The sequence below is a fragment of the Ovis canadensis genome, chromosome X (genome assembly GCF_042477335.2).
Source record: "Ovis canadensis isolate MfBH-ARS-UI-01 breed Bighorn chromosome X, ARS-UI_OviCan_v2, whole genome shotgun sequence".
Lineage (NCBI taxonomy): Eukaryota > Metazoa > Chordata > Mammalia > Artiodactyla > Bovidae > Ovis > Ovis canadensis.
The window spans coordinates 138,109,109-138,130,202 of NC_091727.1; positions in this window are offsets into that span (position 1 = coordinate 138,109,109).

Below are 21,094 nucleotides of genomic sequence, written 5' to 3' on the forward strand. Positions count from 1 at the left end.
GAAGAAGCACAAGCTGGAATCAAGATTTCCTGGAGAAATATCAATAACCTCTGATATGCAGATGACACCACCCTTATGGCAGAAAGTAAAGAGGAACTAAAGAGCCTCTTGATGAAAGTGAAAGAAGAGAGTGAAAAAGTTGGCTTAAAGCTCAACATTCAGAAAACGAAGATCATGGCAACTGGTTCCATCACTTCCTGGCAAATAGATGAGGAACCAGTGGAAACAGTGGCTGACTTTATTTTATGGGGCTACAAAAGCACTGGAGATGGTGACTGCAGTCATGAAATTAAAAGACACTTACTCCTTGGAAGGAAAGTTATGACCAAACTAGACAGCCTATTAAAAAGCAGAGACATTACTTTGCCAGCAAAGGTCCATCTAGTCAAGGCTATGGTTTTTCCAGTAGTCGTGTATGGATGTGAGAGTTGGACTATAAAGAGGGCTGAGCATAGAAGAATCGATGTTTTTGAACTGTGGTGTTGGAGAAGACTCTTGAGAGTCCCTTGGACTGCAAAAAATCAAACCAGTCCATCCTGGGGGAAATCTGTCCTGGGTTTTCATTGGAAGGACTGATGTTAAAGCTGAAACTCCAGTATTCTGGCCACCTGGTGTGAAGACGTGACTCATTTGCAAAGACACTGATGTTGGGAAAGATTGAGGGCAGGAGGAGAAGGGGACGACAGAGGATGAGATGGTTGGATGGTAACACTGACTCAGTGGACATGAGTTTGGGTAAACTCCGGGAGTTGGTGATGGAGAGGGAAGCCTGGCATGCTGCAGTTCATAGGGTTGCAAAGAGTCGGACTTGACTGAGCAACTGAACTGAACTGATTCTTTCCATACTAAGTCCAGATGTTCGGGCTATACTTTTTTCAACCATCTGTCATTTAAACACCATAAATATACAGTAATATTACCTAATATATTATCCTAAATAAATATCACTGCAATATTTTTCTAATACATCGTGAAACTCTGCTCTCATTATCTATTTTTCCCGTGGATTTTAATTTAATGATTTAATCTATAAACTCCAAGCATAACAAGAATGATTCAAAAGAGTTCCTTGGATGTACAGAGTATCTGTATAGTGTGTATCTGAATGCTAAGTATTCTGAAATGTTCATTTTCATCTTCTGTGGCCATATTTCTGAGAGACAAGATATACTTTTTAATGTAAATGTTTCATGTAATATCATGGAGATATAGAAAATTTTATTTAGTAGATGAGGGATATAGATTGAGGTCTTTCTTGGAAACAACAATGTGATCAAGACTCTTGAAAATTTACCTAGGAATTTATTCTTAGGAAATAATTATGAATGTGTAACAAACTTTATACAAGTATATCAGTTGCAATATTGTCTACAAAATAAAAACCTGGAAAGAGGTCAAATGTTGGAAAGCTATATAACATGCCAATAATGATTATCTCTGGTATCTGAGATTTGAAGTACATTTTATTCTCTTCCTTTTGCTGTTTTATCTTATTAATATTGTCCAATGGATATTTATCAATTTGTAATCAGAAATAGAAATAGTCAGTCAAATTCGTGCTGTGGTAGCTTTTCTGCTCTTGAGTCCTGGTTGAAATGCCCTTGGCATAAGATGATTTAATAGGTATAAGTCCTGATTTCTAATTCTTAACTCACAATGATGTAAGGAATGTGGGGGAGGGAGAGAGACCTTGAAAAAAAATCCCATAAAATCCCTGAGCCTCATTGCCTTATCAATAAAGTTGGCTTAGTAATAACTTATATGCCTATATGTAAACACCTAAACCATATCTTGATGTCTCTTTTAGTTGTAAAATCTTCAATCAGTTCAGTCACTCCGTCGTATCTGACACTTTATGACCCCATGGACTGCACCATGCCAGGCTACCCTGTTCATCACCTACTCCTGGAGCTTACTCAAACTCATGTCCATCAAGTAGGTGATGCCATCCAACCATCTCATCCTCTGTCATCCCCTTCTCCTCCTGCCTTCAATCTTTCCTAGAATCAGTGTCTTTTGTAAAATCTTAGATCATATGAAATCATAGAAAAAGTCATAATTCAAGGAATGTGAGGAAAATATCTTTAGCGTTAATATAACACATCTGACAGTTTGAGAGTAAATCCCTATTCATCATTTAAAGCAACACTTTTTTTCATCAGACTCAGAAGCTGATTTACCATGAAGCTAATTTACACTGCTATAGGCCCTAATGCATTCACATGGATTTAGGTATATGAAAATTTTAACACATTGAACCACAATTTATTATGATGACTTTTTCCACTTCAACTGTCCTTCACATGTCCTCTTCTATCAGGTGGTACTAGAGCGGCTTTGCATTTGTGGGATATAACTGAGGGAAAGCTGGATTTGGAATATGAAATTTTAACTGCTGTGCCTAAAGATAATTTGAAATATTTCAATAAAACTCATGAGAAATTATAGACTCTTGACCTAGACAAATAAAAGGTACCATTTTATCTTAAAATGCATGTACTAAAGAAAATTCAAATTAAAAATAAGATAATAGAATTATAACATAATATAAAATTTCTTGCTGATTTTATATTAATTTCTGACATTGATAAAAGTAACTAAAACCTCAAAATCCATCAGTAAAACAAGATAATTGGTGACAAATTAGATCATGAGTGCTGTCAATTCTAAGATTACTTCAAAGTTGTCACTGCACAGGAAAACTTAAAATGTCCTTGAAATCTTAAATCTGACATATGAAAAATATTTGATAAATGTTTCCAAAATTTGACAACAATCCTAAAATTTATATGACATTACCAATAGTGAATTATAAAACTTAAATGATTTTTTTGAGATCATCAAAAATTTTTTAACAGGAACTAACCAAACTATGACAATGATTAATCTCCTTACTCTATGTATATAAAGTATTACAAAATAATTTTCATATGTGCAGATCACTGACTATGCAGCCAAAAAGCTTGTTAAAAATATTACATAAGTATATAGGATAGGTAATTAATAAAATTAATCTGACTCTTTTTTTCTGAATTTTATCATATTTCTAATTAATGTATTTTCTGAAGTGTGTAATTTATTGCCAAGTTATTTTATCATTCTGAGTAGCTATTAGCTTTTGTGCTTGTGTGTGTGTGTGCAAGTGCCCAGTCATGTATGACTCTTTTTGACCCCATGGACAGTAACCCACGAGGCTCCTCTGTCCTTGGGATTCTCCAGACAAGAATACTGAAATGGGTTGCCATTTCCTCCTCCAGAGAATCTTCCCAATCTGGGGATCAAACCTGTGTCTTTTGTGTCTTCTGCATTAAAGGCAGATTCTATAACACCGGCACCACCTGAGTATATATTTAATTGCAACTGATTTTTTTTCTTAAAGAATGTCCCTCAAATTATTTAAGCTTTGTTCTCGTTCTTCAGTTGCTCAGTTCTGTCTGATTCTTTGCGACCCCATGGACTACAGCACGCCAGGCTTACCTGACCTTCACTATCTCCTGAGTTTGATCCAACTCATGTCCATTGAATCAATGATGTCATCCAACCTTCTCATCCTCTGTCATTCCCTTCTCCTCCTGCCCTCAATCTTTCCCAGCATCACGATATTTTCCAATGATCCAGTTCTTCGCATTAGGTGGCCAAAGTATTGGAGCTTCAGCTTCAGCATCAGTCCTTCCAATGAATATTCAAGACTGATTTCCTTTAGGATTGACAGGTTTGAGCTCCATGCTGCCCAAGGATTCTCAAGAGTCTTCTCCAGCACCACAGTTAGAAAGCATCAGTTCTTTGGAGCTCAGTGTTTTTTATCATCCACATCTCACAATCGTATATAACTATTAGAAAAATCATAACTTTGACAATTCGGACCTTTGTCTGCAAAGTGATATCTTTGCTTTTTAATACCCTGTCTTTTCAAGCTTCAGGTCTCAAAAATCTGGGTCTACTCATCATCATACAATCTTATTATCTGTCATTAATTCTTTAGTTTGAAACAGAAAAATGTGGAGGGTATATGATCACATTCTTGACTAGATTAGGGTAAGTTCAGTTCAGTTCAGTTCAGTTGCTCAGTCCGACTCTTTGCGACCCCAAGAATTGTAGAACGCCAGGCCTCCCTGTACATCACCAACTCCCGGAGTTCACTCAGATTCACGTCCATCGACTCAGTGATGCCATCCAGCCATCTCATCCTCTGTCGTCCCCTTCTCCTCCTGAACCCAATCCTTTCCAGCATCAAAGCCTTTCCCAAAGAGTCAACACTTCTCATGAGGGGGCCAAAGTACTGGAGTTTCTGCTTTAGCATCATTCCTTCCAAAGAAATCCCAGGGCTGATCTCCTTCAAAATGGACTGGTTTGATTTTCTTGCAGTCCAAGGGACTCTCAAGAGTCTTCTCCAACACCACAGTTCAAATGATTCAATTCTGAAAGTCCAACTCTCACATCCATACATGACCACAGGAAAAACCATAGCCTTGACTAGACGGACCTTTGTTGACAAAGTAATGTCTCTACTTTTCAACATGCTATCTAGGTTGGTCATAACTTTCTTTCCAAGGAGTAAGCGTATTTTAATTTCATGGCTGCAGTCACCATCTGCAGTGATTATGGAACTCAAAAAAAATAAGTCTGACACTGTTTCCACTGTTTCCCCATCTGAAGTGATGGGACCAGATGCCATGATCTTAGTTTTCTGAATGTTGAGCTTTAAGCCAACTTTTTTGCTCTCCTCTTTCACTTTCATCAAGAGGCTTTTTAGTTCCTCTTCACTTTCTGCCATAAGGGTGGTGTCATCTGCATATCTGAGGTTATTGATATTTCTCCTGGCAATCTTGATTCCAGCTTGTGTTTCTTCCAGTCCAACATTTCTCATGATGTACTTCACATATAAGTTAAACAAGCAGGGTGACAATATACAGCCTTGACGTATTCCTTTTCCTATTTGAAATCAGTCTGTTGTTCCATGTCCAGTTCTAACTGTTGCTTCCTGACCTGCATACAGATTTCTCAAGAGGCAGGTCAGGTGGTCTGGTATTCCCATCTCTCTAAGAATTTTCCACAGTTTATTTAGGGTAAAAATATCTAAAAAAGGAAGAATCATGCACTATATTAGTGACTTACCCATTTAGTCTTGCTAATTCTCTTTTTTAAAAAAAAATAATAAAGACAAATTGTTGAAACTGTTTTTGCATCTTTGCACTTAAAATCCTGTAAACAAAAAAATTACCAAGTCAAAACTGTTATTTTTTATGTTTCCATTTAAAGATGACCAAAGCTGCTTAGAGTGCAAAGCTACTAAGCATCAGGGATTTATTTTGCAATAAATTATATATAAAATGAGAAGTGTGAATGCTAAAAATTGTCATGGTAACTGAGGTATATGAAATTGTGCTATTAATTCATGTTAATAAAAACAGATTCTGTCTGTTCATTAAAATTGATTAAACATTGTAACTTTGAAACATGCATTGATGTTTAGTCCAAGCAGTTGCATTCTTTATGACATATGATTTCTTTCAGCAGAACACTTTGATTTCTTTTATAAGTGTGATTTTCAACTACTGCTTAAAATATTATATATTCTATTTCTCCAGAAGTGATTACTGCATTTTAAAAAAAAGAACAGAAAACTGATTCCTTATATATTCCAACACTTATAGGAGAGTAGCTCAAGGTTTGACAGTTATAAAGTATTAGATTCCATTAGAAAGTGCTAGAGGAATATAAACAGGAAAGGAAAAATGCCTTGAAAAATACTTTGGATTTGTGTTTTGATTTTCAGTTAATTTATTTTATGAAGGCTTTAAATTTCTATATGCATGTGTGCAGACATTTTCTTCTGCTACATTAGAAAAGATTATTCTGTAATAGAGCAATGACCTTTCTACAAATCTTTGAAATTCAAGTGGATGAACATTTCAATTCTGTGATAAGTACACATATCTTCACTTAAAGTGTGACTTCATTTGCATATTTAATAACCTTACTAAAAGTATCTATTATATGTGGACCCATTTCTAACACTTGTGGGGCCTGTGTTAAGACTATAAATAAAGGCTCATATACCTTATGTATAAATACATTTACAATTTATAAATCAATCTAGCAAATACATCATCATAATGAGAAATTTTAAAATGCATAGAGTGAAATGTATGACTGAATGCCGAGGTCCAGCCCCTGCAGGATCCAGGGGAACCTGAAGGAAAAACAGCGTCAGCGATTGATTTAGAGAGAGATAAGGAAAGAATGTTGAAGATAAGAAGATACAGGAAAGAGGCTGATATTCCTTGGTTTACATAGAAAGCCAATAAAACTTCGAGACAAGAAGTTTGCCCTGTTCACGGAGGCCACAGGTGCCTTCCTGGTCTCCAGAGGGAGTGAAGACGCAGAACGTCTTCCCGTTCCGGTCTTAGAAGCCTAGGCAGATAAGTTAATGCAGGGAGCCTCTATGCTCCAAGGGATCAGCCTGAAAAAGAAAGTAAGAGAGAAAAAAAGAAAAACACGGGGTGACCAAGCTTCTTTGAGCGAGGCCTGATAGCTTTATTTTTAAATGGTACTTTTATACCTTGTCTTATACACAGAGGGAAATGAAAGATGCAGATTCATACAGAGTCAGCGTAAACATTACATCTGTTTTGTCTTTATCAAAACCAGGATTTTTTCTGCAAACCTTTCCCATAAACAATATTGTGTACATTATCTTCTGGCCTTGGAGGCCTGTGAACATTTTATCATCCTCTTTTGATAAAGGCTGTTCAACCAAAAAACTTATTTTCCCTTGAAATATTTTTTCTTACATTTCTAATTTATGTCAGCCTCAAAAAGTATTAAACAAGTTACATTTCTCACGGAGTAAAGGTGCAGTGAGTTACAAGAAAGAACCAATTAGCTCAAAAGTCTGATGTGGTTAATTTCAAGGCTACACTTGTTTTTCTTATTTTTCAACTATGTTTACTAATGCACCCCCAGGTGCACAGTGGATAAGAGATATGGGAACTTAGCAACAAGCATTGGCCCAATAATGAAATCCTACGCCAGCACTACTCTAATAACTTTTAACTCTTTAAAAGGCTCTATATTTTAGGCTTTCCATGCCTCTCATAGTTGGGAGGCTGTAAATTATCATATGCATAGCTGCAAGAGTCTAGATATACCTGCCAAGCAAGCTAGAATGCTAACAGAGGGGTTTTGATTGGAAATATTCCTCTCATGTCCAAGAGACTTATTATTTATAGCCCTAAGTTGATTTTCTCCAGAGAAAGGTGGTCAGGAAAAGCCCCCTGTTAATGTCAGAGGAGTTGGTGAAAGTCATGAAATAGTAAAACAGACAGATTCTGGTTTTGGTGTAGATGCTCGAGAAAGCCTAGGGAGCCCATTGAATCTTGAAGCCTTGCTTAACAGTTCTCTTCCACATGACCTTGTCATGGGTGGGATCTCCTGTGGTGGCTCCCGGCAACTGAAAATGGGCAAAATATCAAAGCTGACCATATTTATCATTATCATGAGTTGGGTCAGCTATGTTCAAATTAGCAAAATACATGCATAATACATAGATTATATGTTATTTCATAAAATGTGTTTTTCTTTATTTCAGTATAGTCACTACATTGTAATTAAGTTTTCACATAATTTTTTGACTATTGAAACTCATGATCTGAAGAATTAAAAATAAAATGTTATTGTTTTTATAGAGTGCAAATTTTGGATGTATTTTATCAAAATATAAATAAATAAAAGTATAAAATAAACAGTTAAACATAGTTTTCGTATATAATTGCAACAAACTATTCTTCATGTAAAAATTCAAAATATTTACTGTATTTAAATGACAATACAATTTATGTTTAATAAATAGTAAAAATTTGAATCAAACATATATGAATAAAGCTGAAATTTTATAGCTTTTGTGAATTGAATGTTTTATTACCTATCTCTATAAGTAAAACTATTCACAATTCCACTAAACAGTGGAAATTGACTCATACATTTAATATATGTTATACATATATTGGAAGGACTTATGCTGAAGTTGAAGCTCCAATACTTTGGCCACCTGAGGTGAAGAGCTGACTCATTGGAAAAGATGCTGATGCTGGAAAAGCTTGAGGGCAGGAGTAGGAGGGGACAACAGAGGATGTGATGATTGGATAGCATCATCAACTCAATGGACATGAGTTTGAGCAAGCTTCAGGAGACAGTGAAGGACAGGGAGGCCTGGTGTGCTGCAGTCCATGTGGTCTCAGGGAATTGGACATGACTTAGTGACTGAACAACAGTAATATATATTTACATAACTACAAATTTAATAATTATGTCAATTTTGTTTAATATTACAAAATAGTCCTTAACTGTCATGTGTGAATGTCATGTTAATATGTGAATATCTCCAAAACTATAAATTTGAACATGCACTAAAGCAATAAAATGGATGTTTAGAACTACTGGAAATTCATACTTTATTTTGTAAAAATCTATTATGTTTATGATATTTGAGAAGAAGGATTTTATTGAATTTATTCAGATAAAAACACCACAGAGATCCTAATAGATATGTTGGACATAGGCTAAGGATATGAAAAGACATTTTACCCAAAAAGAAATGTGTAAGGCAAATAACAGTATGGACCTTTTTTCATTTGACTAGTAATAAAAGTAATAATCTTTACAATAAAAGCAAACTGTTATTCAACTGTTAAACTTTTTAAGTAATGTTTTGTAAAAGCCTGTTAATGGGAGACCATGTTAAAAAATTGGCATATTCACACTTTTCTGGTGGTGGGGTAAATTAGAACAATTATTCTGGAAGGCAATTTTAAATTTTCAGCATTTCAAAAGAACACAAAATTACTCATATCCTATCTTCTGATAATCTTATCTTAAGGAATTATCTAAGAAATCTATTCAAAAGAGGAGACAAAATCCTCATATATAAAGATTTATATATCTTTGTATTAGAATATTGGAGACAATAATAATGGTTCCACATAGGGGAAATAATAAGCAATTTCTTACATCGAATGTATAAAACATCTAATAAAATGGTAAATAAAAACTGTAACAAATGAAAGAACTATTTTAAGTGAAGATATAGCACAAAACTGAAGACACAGTATGCTTAAATATTGTAAAATATTCATACATATGGCTAAAGACTTGCCAGGGAACAGAGACTTTAAAATAGCTCTAAGAATATGTGCATTTTTTTCTTTTCTAACTTTCTTGACAATATAAATAATTTCATTTTAATTTGCTTTTATGTAAACCAAAGAATTGATGCTTTTGAACTGTTGTGTTGGAGAAGACTCTTGAGTCCCCTGGACTGCCAGGAGATCAAACCAGTCAATCCTAAAGGAAATCAATCCTGAATATTGATTGGAAGAACTGATGCTGAAGCTATAGCTCCAATACTTTGGCTACATGATAAGAAGAGCTGACTCATTGGAAAAAAAAAAAAAAAACAAACAAACAAAGAAACTATGCTACAGGGAAAGATTGAAGGCAGGAAAAGGGGATGACATAGGACGAGATGGTTGGATGGCGTGACCAACCCAATGCATGAGTTTGAGCAAGCTCTTGGAGATGGTGAAGTACAGGAAAGCCTGGTGTGCTGCAGTCCATGGGGTCGCAAAGAGTGGGACATGATTGAACAACAAATGTAAACCTAGTTTACATATAGCATTGCTTATCATTTCAATATGCCTAGTGACAACCCAGAAAACATCCTGTTCCCCTATCTTCTTTTCACAACTCTCCATAAAAAATCTCAAAACTGGACCAAACCAAATACCCATTATCTTTGTATCTACATACAGCTGATACTATCAGAAGAAACAATACAACAAGGATTTTAGTAGGACTCTAAATTAATCACCACCAAACCTGGAATTGTCCTCCAAGCACTCTGGTCATTTTAATAATGCATCCTTCTTCCCCTCAGATGGCCCTCCCATACCCTACAGTAGTTATTTCTAAATTAGCTCCATTGACTTCAAATGATGACCTCTTCTTTTCATTCATTTTCAGCAGATTTTTTTTTCCAGGAAAAATACAAGCCATCTAATAGAAATTCTCTCAATTTCTATATATCACAGTTAAAAGCCTACCTGAGTTTAAGATATAGCATGAAATGATGGTTATGAACATAAGCTTAGAAACCAGACCTAACGTGTCTTAAGCTTATCACTTATTAGCTGTGTAGTTTTGGGAAAGCTGGGCTTCCCTGGTGGCTCACATGGTGAAGAATCTGCCCACAATGTGAGAGACACAGGTTCAATCCCTGGGTCAGGAAGATCCCCTGAAGAAAGGAATGGCAACCCACTCCAGTATTCTTGCCTGGAGAATTCCATGCAGCCTGATGGGCTACAGCCCAAGGGGTCGCAAATACTTGGACACAACTGAGCAGCTAACACTTTGGGGAAAAGCTATGAAACCTCTCTCCAGTTCTGTTAATAATAATAATAATCCTATATATGACTACTACAAAACTATTTCAATAATGTTTCCTTATGAATATGTTAGAATGGTATCTAGCACATAATACTGATTGAATAAACATTAGCTATTATTATTTGAACTCCTCCTTTCAAGTTTTCATTTTTATTACAAATGCATAAACAGCCCTCTACTTTGAAGTGTGATTGAATTCCATCATCTCATAGCTGTTAAAAAACAGCACAGCTAGGAATTTCTTTTTTATTACTATATTTTCAACCACTTCTTCCATACAGACTTTTTTCCCTTGGTATTTAAATATGCTTAGACATCTTCCCTTCACAACTAAATTTCTCAAAATAATTTTTACCAGTAGTTCTCAAACTTTACCATATAGTGTAATAAACTATTGTTGATTGTTAAAACAGATTTCTGGGTCCACTCCAAGAATTCTTATTTGATCAGTCAGGTGAGACCAGAGAATATGCATTTCAAACAAGATTCTGTGTGGTTTCCCTGCCACTGGTCCAGAGTCCACACTATGGGAATGCCTATATACTCACCACCCAACCTTTACATCTCACAGATTTCACTTCGCAACATCATTAGAACTGTTCCATGTGAGATCAGCCATGACTAGAATTGGTCTACATATGGCCAAAGTTTGCCTGAAATTATTTTTGAAAGTCCCGGGGTCCATGGGTCATACTTTGAAAATCACTAGGGTTGTCCGAGATAAAAGTGTATCCATATGTCTATTCAATTCATCAAACACAATTTACTAAAACGATCCTTCCTTTCTTCTTTGTCATAGATAAGTTGACAGTGTATGTGTGAGTCTATTTCTTAGTTCTTTTCTCTGATCTGTTAATCAGTTTATGTCATATCACACTGTCTCAATTTCTATTTTTTTATAATGTCTTGATATCTAATAGTTCATGTCCTCAGCCTTTATTTAATATTCTAAGATACCCTTAGCTATTCTTGGTCCTGTGCAAAAAATTTCTGTTTGAGCTTTGGAATCAGTTTAATCATTTCCTCAAAAAAAAAAAAGACCTGTTAACATTTTATTGTGATTTCATTGAATTTTCATAATAATTTGGAAGAACTGACACATTTACAGTACATAATTTTGCAATCTAATGTGATATAGTTGTGTAAATATTTTAAAATTATTTTCCATAATATATTCTCAGATTTCATTGTAGAAGTCTTTTACATCTTTCATTTATCGATATCCTAGATATATGATTTTTATATTTTGGAGTACAATCATTTTATTTTTTTAAAGTTTTTAAATGTGTGTAAAATGCACATAATATAAAACAACATTTTAACCACTTTAAAGTGTACAGTTTAGTGGTATTAAGAATATTCTCAATACTTGTTGTGCAATTAGTGTTCTGAACTGTTTCATTTTGCAGAACTCTGCACACACTAAGCAATTAGTCCCCATGAGCCCCTCTCACAAGCTCCTGGTAACCTCTATTCTACTTTATGTCTCTGAATTTGATTGTTCTACATAACTCATATTAGTGCATTTATGCAATATCTGTCCTTTCATGTCATTTAGTATAATGCCTTCAAGGTTCTTTCATGCTGTAGCTTATATCAGAATTCCATTCCTTTTTATGATTGAATAATATCCCATTGTATGAATCAACCATCGTTTTTTTTATACATTTATCTTCTGATGGACACTTGCATTGTTTCTACACTTTAGCTATTGTGAATAATACTGCTCTAATATTTGTATGAAAGTATCTAGGTTCCTGCCTTTAACTCTTTGGGGTACACACCTAAGAATGGAATTGCTGAATCACAAAGTAATTATAACATTTAATTTTTTGAGGTCCACAGTGCCTGCATCATTTGACATTCACACAAGCCAAGTTGTGTGCTACTTTTTCAACTTGTATGATAATGGTACATAGTCTGTTTTGGATTTTCTAGGTACATAATTATGTTGCCTATAAGTAATTACTGTTTTATTATTTGCTTTCCAAACCTTACACCTTTTATTTTTCTTCCCTCTTTAGATTGGCTCATATAGCAGAGTACTGAATAAAAATTGATAATAGTGGCCAGTTTTGTCTCATTCCTGAGTTCAGTGGAAAAGTTTCCAATATTTTTTGATTGAGTATCACGTGCACTATAAAGTTTTTGTAAATGTCTTATGGTTAACTGTATGTTCCCCCTAAAATGTCTGTGCCTTATCTCTTAGATTTGTGAATACTGTATATTGGATTATATGGCAAAGGGACTTTGCAGATATAATTAAAACCACACATCCTAAATAGTGAGATTATTCAGACTGACCAAACATAAGCCCTTCATAGCACAGCATTTTCTCACCCTAGAGTTAGAAAAATAAGGTGAAAGAGGGAGCAGGAAAAATGCTACAGAACAACTCAGAAAGAGTTCAAGCATGAGAAGGGTATACCACACCATTACACTGAAGTCATTTACAAGAATCAGACAGAGGCCTCTAGGAAGTACCCATAGGCCCCAGATAACAGTGTGCAGGAAAACAGTGTATTACTATTGCATCACTGAATTCTCCAAAAACCCTGAATGAGTTCAGAAAGAGATTCTTATTCAGAGCCTCCAGTAAGGAATACAACCATGCCAAAGCCTTAATTTCAGTCAAGTCCCCTAGAATTTATGATCACAGAACATGTGAGACAATGGATTTGTGTTGCTTTAAGCTGCTAAAATTGTGGTTACTTGTTATGGAAGTGAAAGTGAAAGTCGCTCAGTCGTGTCCGACTCTTGCGACCCCATGAATCGCAGCACGCCAGGCCTCCCTGTCCACTACCAACTCCCAGAGTTCACTCAGACTCACGTCCATCGAGTCCATGATGCCATCCAGCCATCTCATCCTCTGCCGTCCCCTTCTCCTCCTGCCCCCAATCCCTCCCAGCATCAGAGTCTTTTCCAGTGAGTCAGCTCTTAGCATGAGGTGGCCAAAGTATTGGAGTTTCTGCTTCAGCATCATTCCTTCCACAGAAATCCCAGGGCTGATCTCCTTTAGAATGGACTGGTTGGATCTTCTTGTGGTCCAAGTGACTCACAAGAATCTATTCCAACACCACAGTTCAAAAGCATCAATTCTTTGGCGCTCAGCCTTCTTCACAGCCCAACTCTCACATCCATACATGACTACTGGAAAAACCATAGCCTTGACTAGATGGACCTTTGCTGGCAAAGTAATGTCCCTGCTTTTTAATATGCTGTCTAGGTTGGTCATAACTTTTCTTCCAAGGAGTAAGCGTCTTTTAAATTCCTGGCTGTAGTCACCATCTGCAGTGATTCTGGAGCCCCAAAAAATAAAGTCTGACACTGCTTCCACCGTTTTCCCATCTATCTCCCATGAAGTGGTGGGACCAGATGCCATGATCTTTGTTTTCTGAATGTTGAGCTTTAGGCCAAATTTTGCGCTCTCCTCTTTCACTTTCATCGAGGCTTTTTAGCTCCTCTTCACTTTCTGCCATAAGGGTGGTGTCATCTGCATATCTGAGGTTATTGATATTTCTCCCGGCAATCTTGATTCCAGCTTGTGTTTCTTCCAGCCCAGCATTTCTCATGATGTACTCTGCATGTAAGTTAAATAAGCAGGGTGACAATATACAGCTTTAACGTACTCCTTTTCTTATTTGGAGCCAGTCTGTTGTTCCATGCCCAGTTCTAACTGTTGCTTCCTGACCTGCATACAGATTTCTCAAGAGGCAGGTTAGGTGGTCTGGTATTCCCATCTCTTTCAGAATTGTCCACAGTTTCTTGTTATCCACACAGTCAAAGGCTTTGGTATAGTCAATAAAGCAGAAATAGATGTTTTTTCTGGAACTCTCTTGCTTTTTCGATGATCAGGCGGATGTTGACAATTTGATATCTGGTTCCTCTGCCTTTTCGAAAACCAGCTTGAACATCAGGGAGTTCATGGATCACGTATTGCTGAAGCCTGGCTTGGAGAATTTTGAGCATTACTTTTCTCGCGTGTGAGATGAGTGCAATTGTGCGGTAGTTTGAACATTCTTTGGCATTGCCTTTGGAATTGGAATGAAAACTGAGCTTTTCCAGTCCTGTGGCCACTGCTGAGTTTTCCAAACTTGCTGGCATATTGAGTGCAGCACTTTCGCAGCATCATCTTTCAGGTTTTGAAACAGCTTAATTGGAATTCCATCAACTCCACTAGCTTTGTTAGTAGTGATGCTTTCTAAGGCCCACTTGACTTCACATTCCAAGATGTCTGGTTCTCTAGATTAGTGATCACATCATCATGACTGTCTGGGTCGTGAAGATCTTTTTTGTACAGTTCTTCTGTGTATTCTTGTCACCTCTTCTTAATATCTTCTGCTTCTGTTAGGTCCAGACGATTTCTGTCAGGTTGAGACAATTTCTGTCCTTTATCGAGCCCATCTTTGCATGAAATGTTCCCTTGGTATCTCTAATTTTTTTGAAGAGATCTCTAGTCTTTCCCATTCTGTTCTTTTCCTCTATGTCTTTGCTTTGATCGCTGAAGAAGACTTTCTTATCTCTTCTTGCTGTTCTTTGGAACTCTGCATTCAAATGCTTATATCCTTCCTTTTCTCTTTTGCTTTTCGCCTCTCTTCTTTTCACAGCTACTTGTAAGGCCTCCCAAGACAGCCATTTTGCTTTTCTGCATTTCTTTTCCATGGGGATAGTCTTGATCCCTGTCTCCTGTACAATGTTACGAACCTCATTCCATAGTTCATCAGGCACTCTATCTATCAGATCTAGACCCTTAAATCTGTTTCTCACTTCCACTGTATAATCTTAAGGCATTTGATTTAGGTCATACCTGAATGGTCTAGCGATTTTCCCTACTTTCTTCAATTTAAGTCTGAATTTGGTAATAAGGAGTTCATGATCTGAGCCACAGTCAGCTCCTGGTCTTGTTTTTGTTGACTTTATGGAGCTTCTCCATCTTTGGCTGCATAGAATATAATCAGTCTGATTTCGGTGTTGACCATCTCGTGATGCCCATGTGTTGTTGGAAGAGGGTGTTTGCTATGACCAGTGCATTTTCTTGGCAAAACTCTATTAGTCTTTGCCCTGCTTCATTCCACATTCCAAGGACAAATTTGCCTGTTACTCCAGGTGTTTCTTGACTTCCTACTTTTGCATTCCACTCCCCTATAATGAAAAGGATATCTTTTTTCGGTGTTAGTTCTAAAAGATGTTGTAGGTCTTCATAAAACTGTTCAACTTCAGCTTCTTCAGCATTACTGGTTGGGGCATAGACTTGGATTACCGTGATATTGAATGGTTTGCCAAAGACGAACAGAGATCATTCTGTCGTTTTTGAGATTGCATCCAAGTACTGCATTTCGGACTCTTTTGTTGACCATGATGGCTACTCCATTTCTTCTGAGGGATTCCTGCCCACAGTAGTAGATATAATGGTCATCTCAGTTAAATTCACCCATTCCAGTCCATTTTAGTTCGCTGATTCCTAGAATGTCAATGTTCACTCTTGCCATCTCTTGTTTGACCACTTCCAATTTGCCTCGATTCATGGGCCTGACATTCCAGGTTCCTATGCAATATTGCTCTTTACAGCATCGGATCTTGCTTCTATCACCAGTCACGTCCACAGCTGGGTATTGTTTTTGCTTTGGCTCCATCCCTTCATTCTTTCTGGAGTTATTTCTCCTCTGATCTCCAGTAGCATATTGGGCACCTAATGACCTGGGGAGTTCCTCTTTTGGTGTCCTATCATTTTGCCTTTTCCTACTATTCATGGGGTTCTCAAGGCAAGAATACTGAAGTGGCTTGCCATTCCCTTCTCCAGTGGACCACACTCTGTCAGACCTCTCCACCATGACCCGCCCATCTTGTGTTGCCCTGCAGGCATGGCTTGATTTCATTCAGTTAGACAAGGCTGTGGTCCTAGTGTGATTAGATTGACTAGTTTTCTGTTAGTATGGTTTCAGTGTGTCTGCCCTCTGATGCCCTCTTGCAACACCTACCATATTACTTAGGTTTCTCTTACCTTGGATGTGAGGGTATCTCTTCTTGGTGCTCCAGCAAAGTACAGCCGCTGCTCCTTACCTTCGATGAGGGGTATCTCCTTACTGCCACCGTTCCTGACCTTCAATGTGGGATAGCTCCTCTAGGCCCTCCTGTGCCTCTGCAGCCACCGCCCCTAGGGTTGCTCCTCCTGGCTGTGGGCCCTATCCTCTATCGGGCTAAGGGTGGCTCCTCAGGGTCACTGCCCCTGACCTCGGATGTGGGGTGTCTCCTCCCGGCCACCCCTGACCTCGGATGTGGGGTGTCTCCTCCCTGCCGCCACTGGCCTTGGACGCGGGGTAGCTCCTCCCGGCCGCCGCCCTGACCTCGGATGTAGGGTGTCTCCTCTCAGCAATTATGCTATTTTCCATATATATTTTAAATCCCTCATAACATTATTCATATCTCAGTCAGCAAAGAATCTGCCTTAAATGCAGGAGACCTGGGTTCATTTCTTGAAATGGAAAGATCCCCTGGAGAAGCAAATGGCAGTCCACTCCAGTATTCTTGCCTGGAGAATCCTATGCAGAGAGGAGCCTGTCATGCTACAGTCCATGGGGACACAAGGGTCAGACACGACTTAGTGACTAAACCACCATAACATTACAGTTACTGATACAAGTAAATATTCATTTATAGTCATGTATTTTGCCTTTTCAGTGTTAAAAATCTCATTCTGTGTTTTCATTGTCTATTTAAGATTGTCTTTTTATTTCTCAGAAAAAGCCATGTTTCATTTTTCTTTTAGTGTGTGATGGTTGTTGAAAAATTCTCTGTTTTTGTCTCTGAGAAACTACTTTGTGAAAGTGAAAGTGTTAGTCACTCAGTCATGTCCAACTCTTTGCGATCCCATGGACTATATAGCCTGCCAGGCTTCTCAGGATTCTCCAGGAAAGAATAGTAGAGTAGGTTGTCATGCCCATCCCCAGGGGATCTTCCCAATATGGGGTTTAAACCCAGGTCTCCTGCATTGCAGGCAGTCTTTACCATCTGAACCACCAGGGAAGCCCAAGAAATGACTGTATTAAACCTTTATTTTTATGTTTATTTTTAATTACTTTGTTCATTTTTGACATTTAATTTTAAAATGGAATAAAGAAAATCACATTAAACAAATATATATTATAAAACAAACATCCTTCCATAACCACCATTAATCTCAAGAAACTGAACTCATTCAGTTATCCAAGGGCTCCCTCCATGTCCTCTATTATAATTTCAGTCCCTATCCTCTCTCACCAAAAGGCCACTATGCTGACTTTTATAGTAATTAATTGCTTGTTTAGTTTTATCATCCCATTTATTAATCCTAGATATTATAATTTAGCCATACCCATAAGATCATGCCATCTGGTCCCATCACTTCATGGCAAATAGATAGGGAAACAATGGAAACAGTGAGAGACTTTATTTCACGGGGCTCCAAAATCACTGCAGATGGTGACTGCAGCCATGAAATTAACAGATGCTTGCTCCTTGGAAGAAAAACTATGACCAACCTAGACAGCATATTAAAAAGCAGAGACATTACTTTGCCCACAAAGGTCCTTCTAGTCAAAGCTATGGTTTTTCCACTAGTAATGTATGGATTATGAGTGTTGGACTATAAAGAAAACTGAGTGCCAAAAAACTGATGCTTTTGAACTGTGGTGTTGGAGAAGACTCTTGAGCGTCCTTTGGACTGCAAGGAGATCCAACCAGTCCATCCTAAAGGAAATCAGTCTTGAATATTCATTGGAAGGACTAATGTTGAAGCTGAAACTCCAATACTTTGGCCACCTGATGGGAAGAACTGACTCATTGGAAAAGACCCTGATGCTAGGAAAGATTGAAGGCAGGAGGAGAAGGGAACAATAGAGGATGAGATTGTTGGATAGCATCACCGACACAATGGATATGAGTTTCAGCAAGCTCTGGGAGTTGGTGAAGGACAGGGAAGCCTGGCATGCTGCAGTCCATGGGGTCACAAAGAGTCAGACATAACTGAGCCACTGAACTGAACTGAACTGATGTAATAAAATATGAGGAATTTTATCTCTTATAATCAGTGTATTTCTTTACCCTTACTTTTGTCTCCCTTATAATTTATTTGCAGAAGAACATGAAATATTAAAATTTTAGACTTTCCCACAGTCTAGATTCTGTTGATTAAAAACACATGATGTTGTCCAAAATATTTTTCTGTCCTATTTTCTGATACTTGACAACTGTATCACACTTAGGTTCAAACTCTTCAACAAGAATAGAGGCAATGCAGTAGTTTTATCAGGAGTCACACAACACCTGTTTTTCCCTTTTTCTTTGTTATTTTAGCAACTATTGATATACAAAGCATAAACCTCTTAATTCATTGGGAAGTTAAAAAATGACTATTTACCCATTCAGCTATTCTGTGTTCATTTCTTTACTGAAATAATTTTAAAAGGAGATACTTCACTTCATCTACTATCTGGTTCTCATTTGGTAGAATTTACTTAGGAAAAGCAATGTATATATTTATGAGTCCCTTCACTTATTTATCCAGTTTTTAAGAGAAGGAATCAATTCTGTCTTCCCCAGAAGATAAAAGAAAGTAGTATTTCCTGTTTAATATAAATAGAAACTCAAGAGATTAAAAACACGTCTTAGATTACAATCTTTGCTATGTTTGTCCTTACTGAATTTTAAACTGTCTTGTCTTTGACGATCAAGGACATCTCCAAGTTATCTTCTAAGTCCTTTGGACATGACCCTAATAATCATTGATAGTTTCCTTTCTATCTGATATCTCAGAAGGTCCCAGCTTCATCTTCTATGTTTTCTCCCCCATGCCTGGGATCAGTCATTTCCCCCCCCCCAAAGTTCCAGCTATATTGAATAAAAATTATATTTCAAGTCTAGAATCTGAGTGCACAAGGGATATTCATTTTTTTTTTCAGTTTTGAACTTTTATTATTGCAGAAGAAAATACAGGGGAGGGGAAAATGAGAACGTGGAGAAATAAAACCTCACCTTCTGCACAGTCATGATTGTAAAATAGAAAATTTGACAGATTTCAATTGATTGACAAAATAAACCCTAGATCTCAGGCCTAGGCAACCAGTAACCTACCTTGTGTCTCTAAAGATTTGCTTATCTGGACATTTTCATAAATAGAATCATATAAGATGAGTCCCTCTGTGACCAGTTTCTTTCACTTGGCTCTCAGAGTTCATCCACCTAGAGGCAACCATCAGTACATCATTATTTTTATTACTAAATACTGTTCTCTGGTGTAGATATGCCATATTTTGTTTATCATTTCATCATTCAATAGACATTTTTGTCGCTTCCACTTTTTGGCTATTTGGAATAATATTGCTATAAATATTTCACACAGAGGTTTTCAAGGACTTATGCTTTCATGTCTTTTATTGGTACATTGTTGTTGTTGTCTAGTTGCTAAGTCCTATCCAGTGCTTTATGACCCCATGGACTGTAGCCTGCCAAGCTCCTCTATCCATGGGATTCTCCGGGCAAGAACACTGGAGTGGGTTGCCATGCCATCCTCCAGGGGATATTCCCAACCCAGGAACCGAACCTGCCTCTCCTGCATTATAGGTGGACTCCCAACTGTCTGAACCACCATGGAAGCCCTTGGTACTACCTAGCTGCTGAATTGCTGAAGTTGCTAATCCTGGAGCTGGTGTTGGTGAGAGGCAATGCCTCAGTCCCTCCAGTCAGCTCCAGATGAGCTGGGGTGGGCACAGGGAGGACCCTGGGCTGAGCTGACTCCTGGGGTAGAACTCCCCTCCTACAAGCAGGACCTCAGTGCTTCTGGCTGCACAAAGCAGAAAGAAGGGAGCTTCTGAAACCCTGGGCTGAGAGGATGGGAAAAGCCAGAGGCCACCCTCCTGGGGTCTCAGGTTCTAGGGCAGAGCTTCCGGACCAGAGCTCAGGTGTGTGGGGTTAGAGCGGTGGGTGGTGGCTCCAACACCAGATACTGCCTTACTCCTTACACTGAATGGTTTTAACTGGATGATTATATACCCATGTGCTGTATGCGCACAGGATAACTTCCTACTGGATTTTTAATTATGTCTAGACCATTTCAGGCAACAAAGCAAAAGCATATGATGTGATGAATGGATGGAGAGATAGATTAGAAAAAAAAAAAAAAGAACGTTTCTAGAGTTCAATAATCCCCCTCATGTCACCTTTCAATCTATGGTTTCCAAGAGCTATCCACTGTTCTCCTGAATATCACCATATATACTCTTTTATGTCTTACTTCTGTTAGTTGTCATTATGTCTATAAGAATTATCCATGTTGTGTTTATATTAGTTCATTCATTGAACTAATATTCCAGTGTATAAATGTACTGCAATATATTGGACTGTTATTGGACATTCAATTCAATTCTGTCTCTCAGTTGTGTCTGACTCTTTGTGACCCCATGGACTGCAGCATGGACATTACATTTATTATTGGACATTAATTATTGGACATTACAGTTATTTAAATTTCTTGGGGGGTGAATCTGTCCTAAAATGGCAGAGGGATAGTATGGGGAGACCGCTTTCTCCCCCACAAATGCATCGAAAGAGCATTTGATCACTGAGCAAATAACACAGAACAACTTCTGAATGCTGGCGGAGGATACCAGGCACCCAA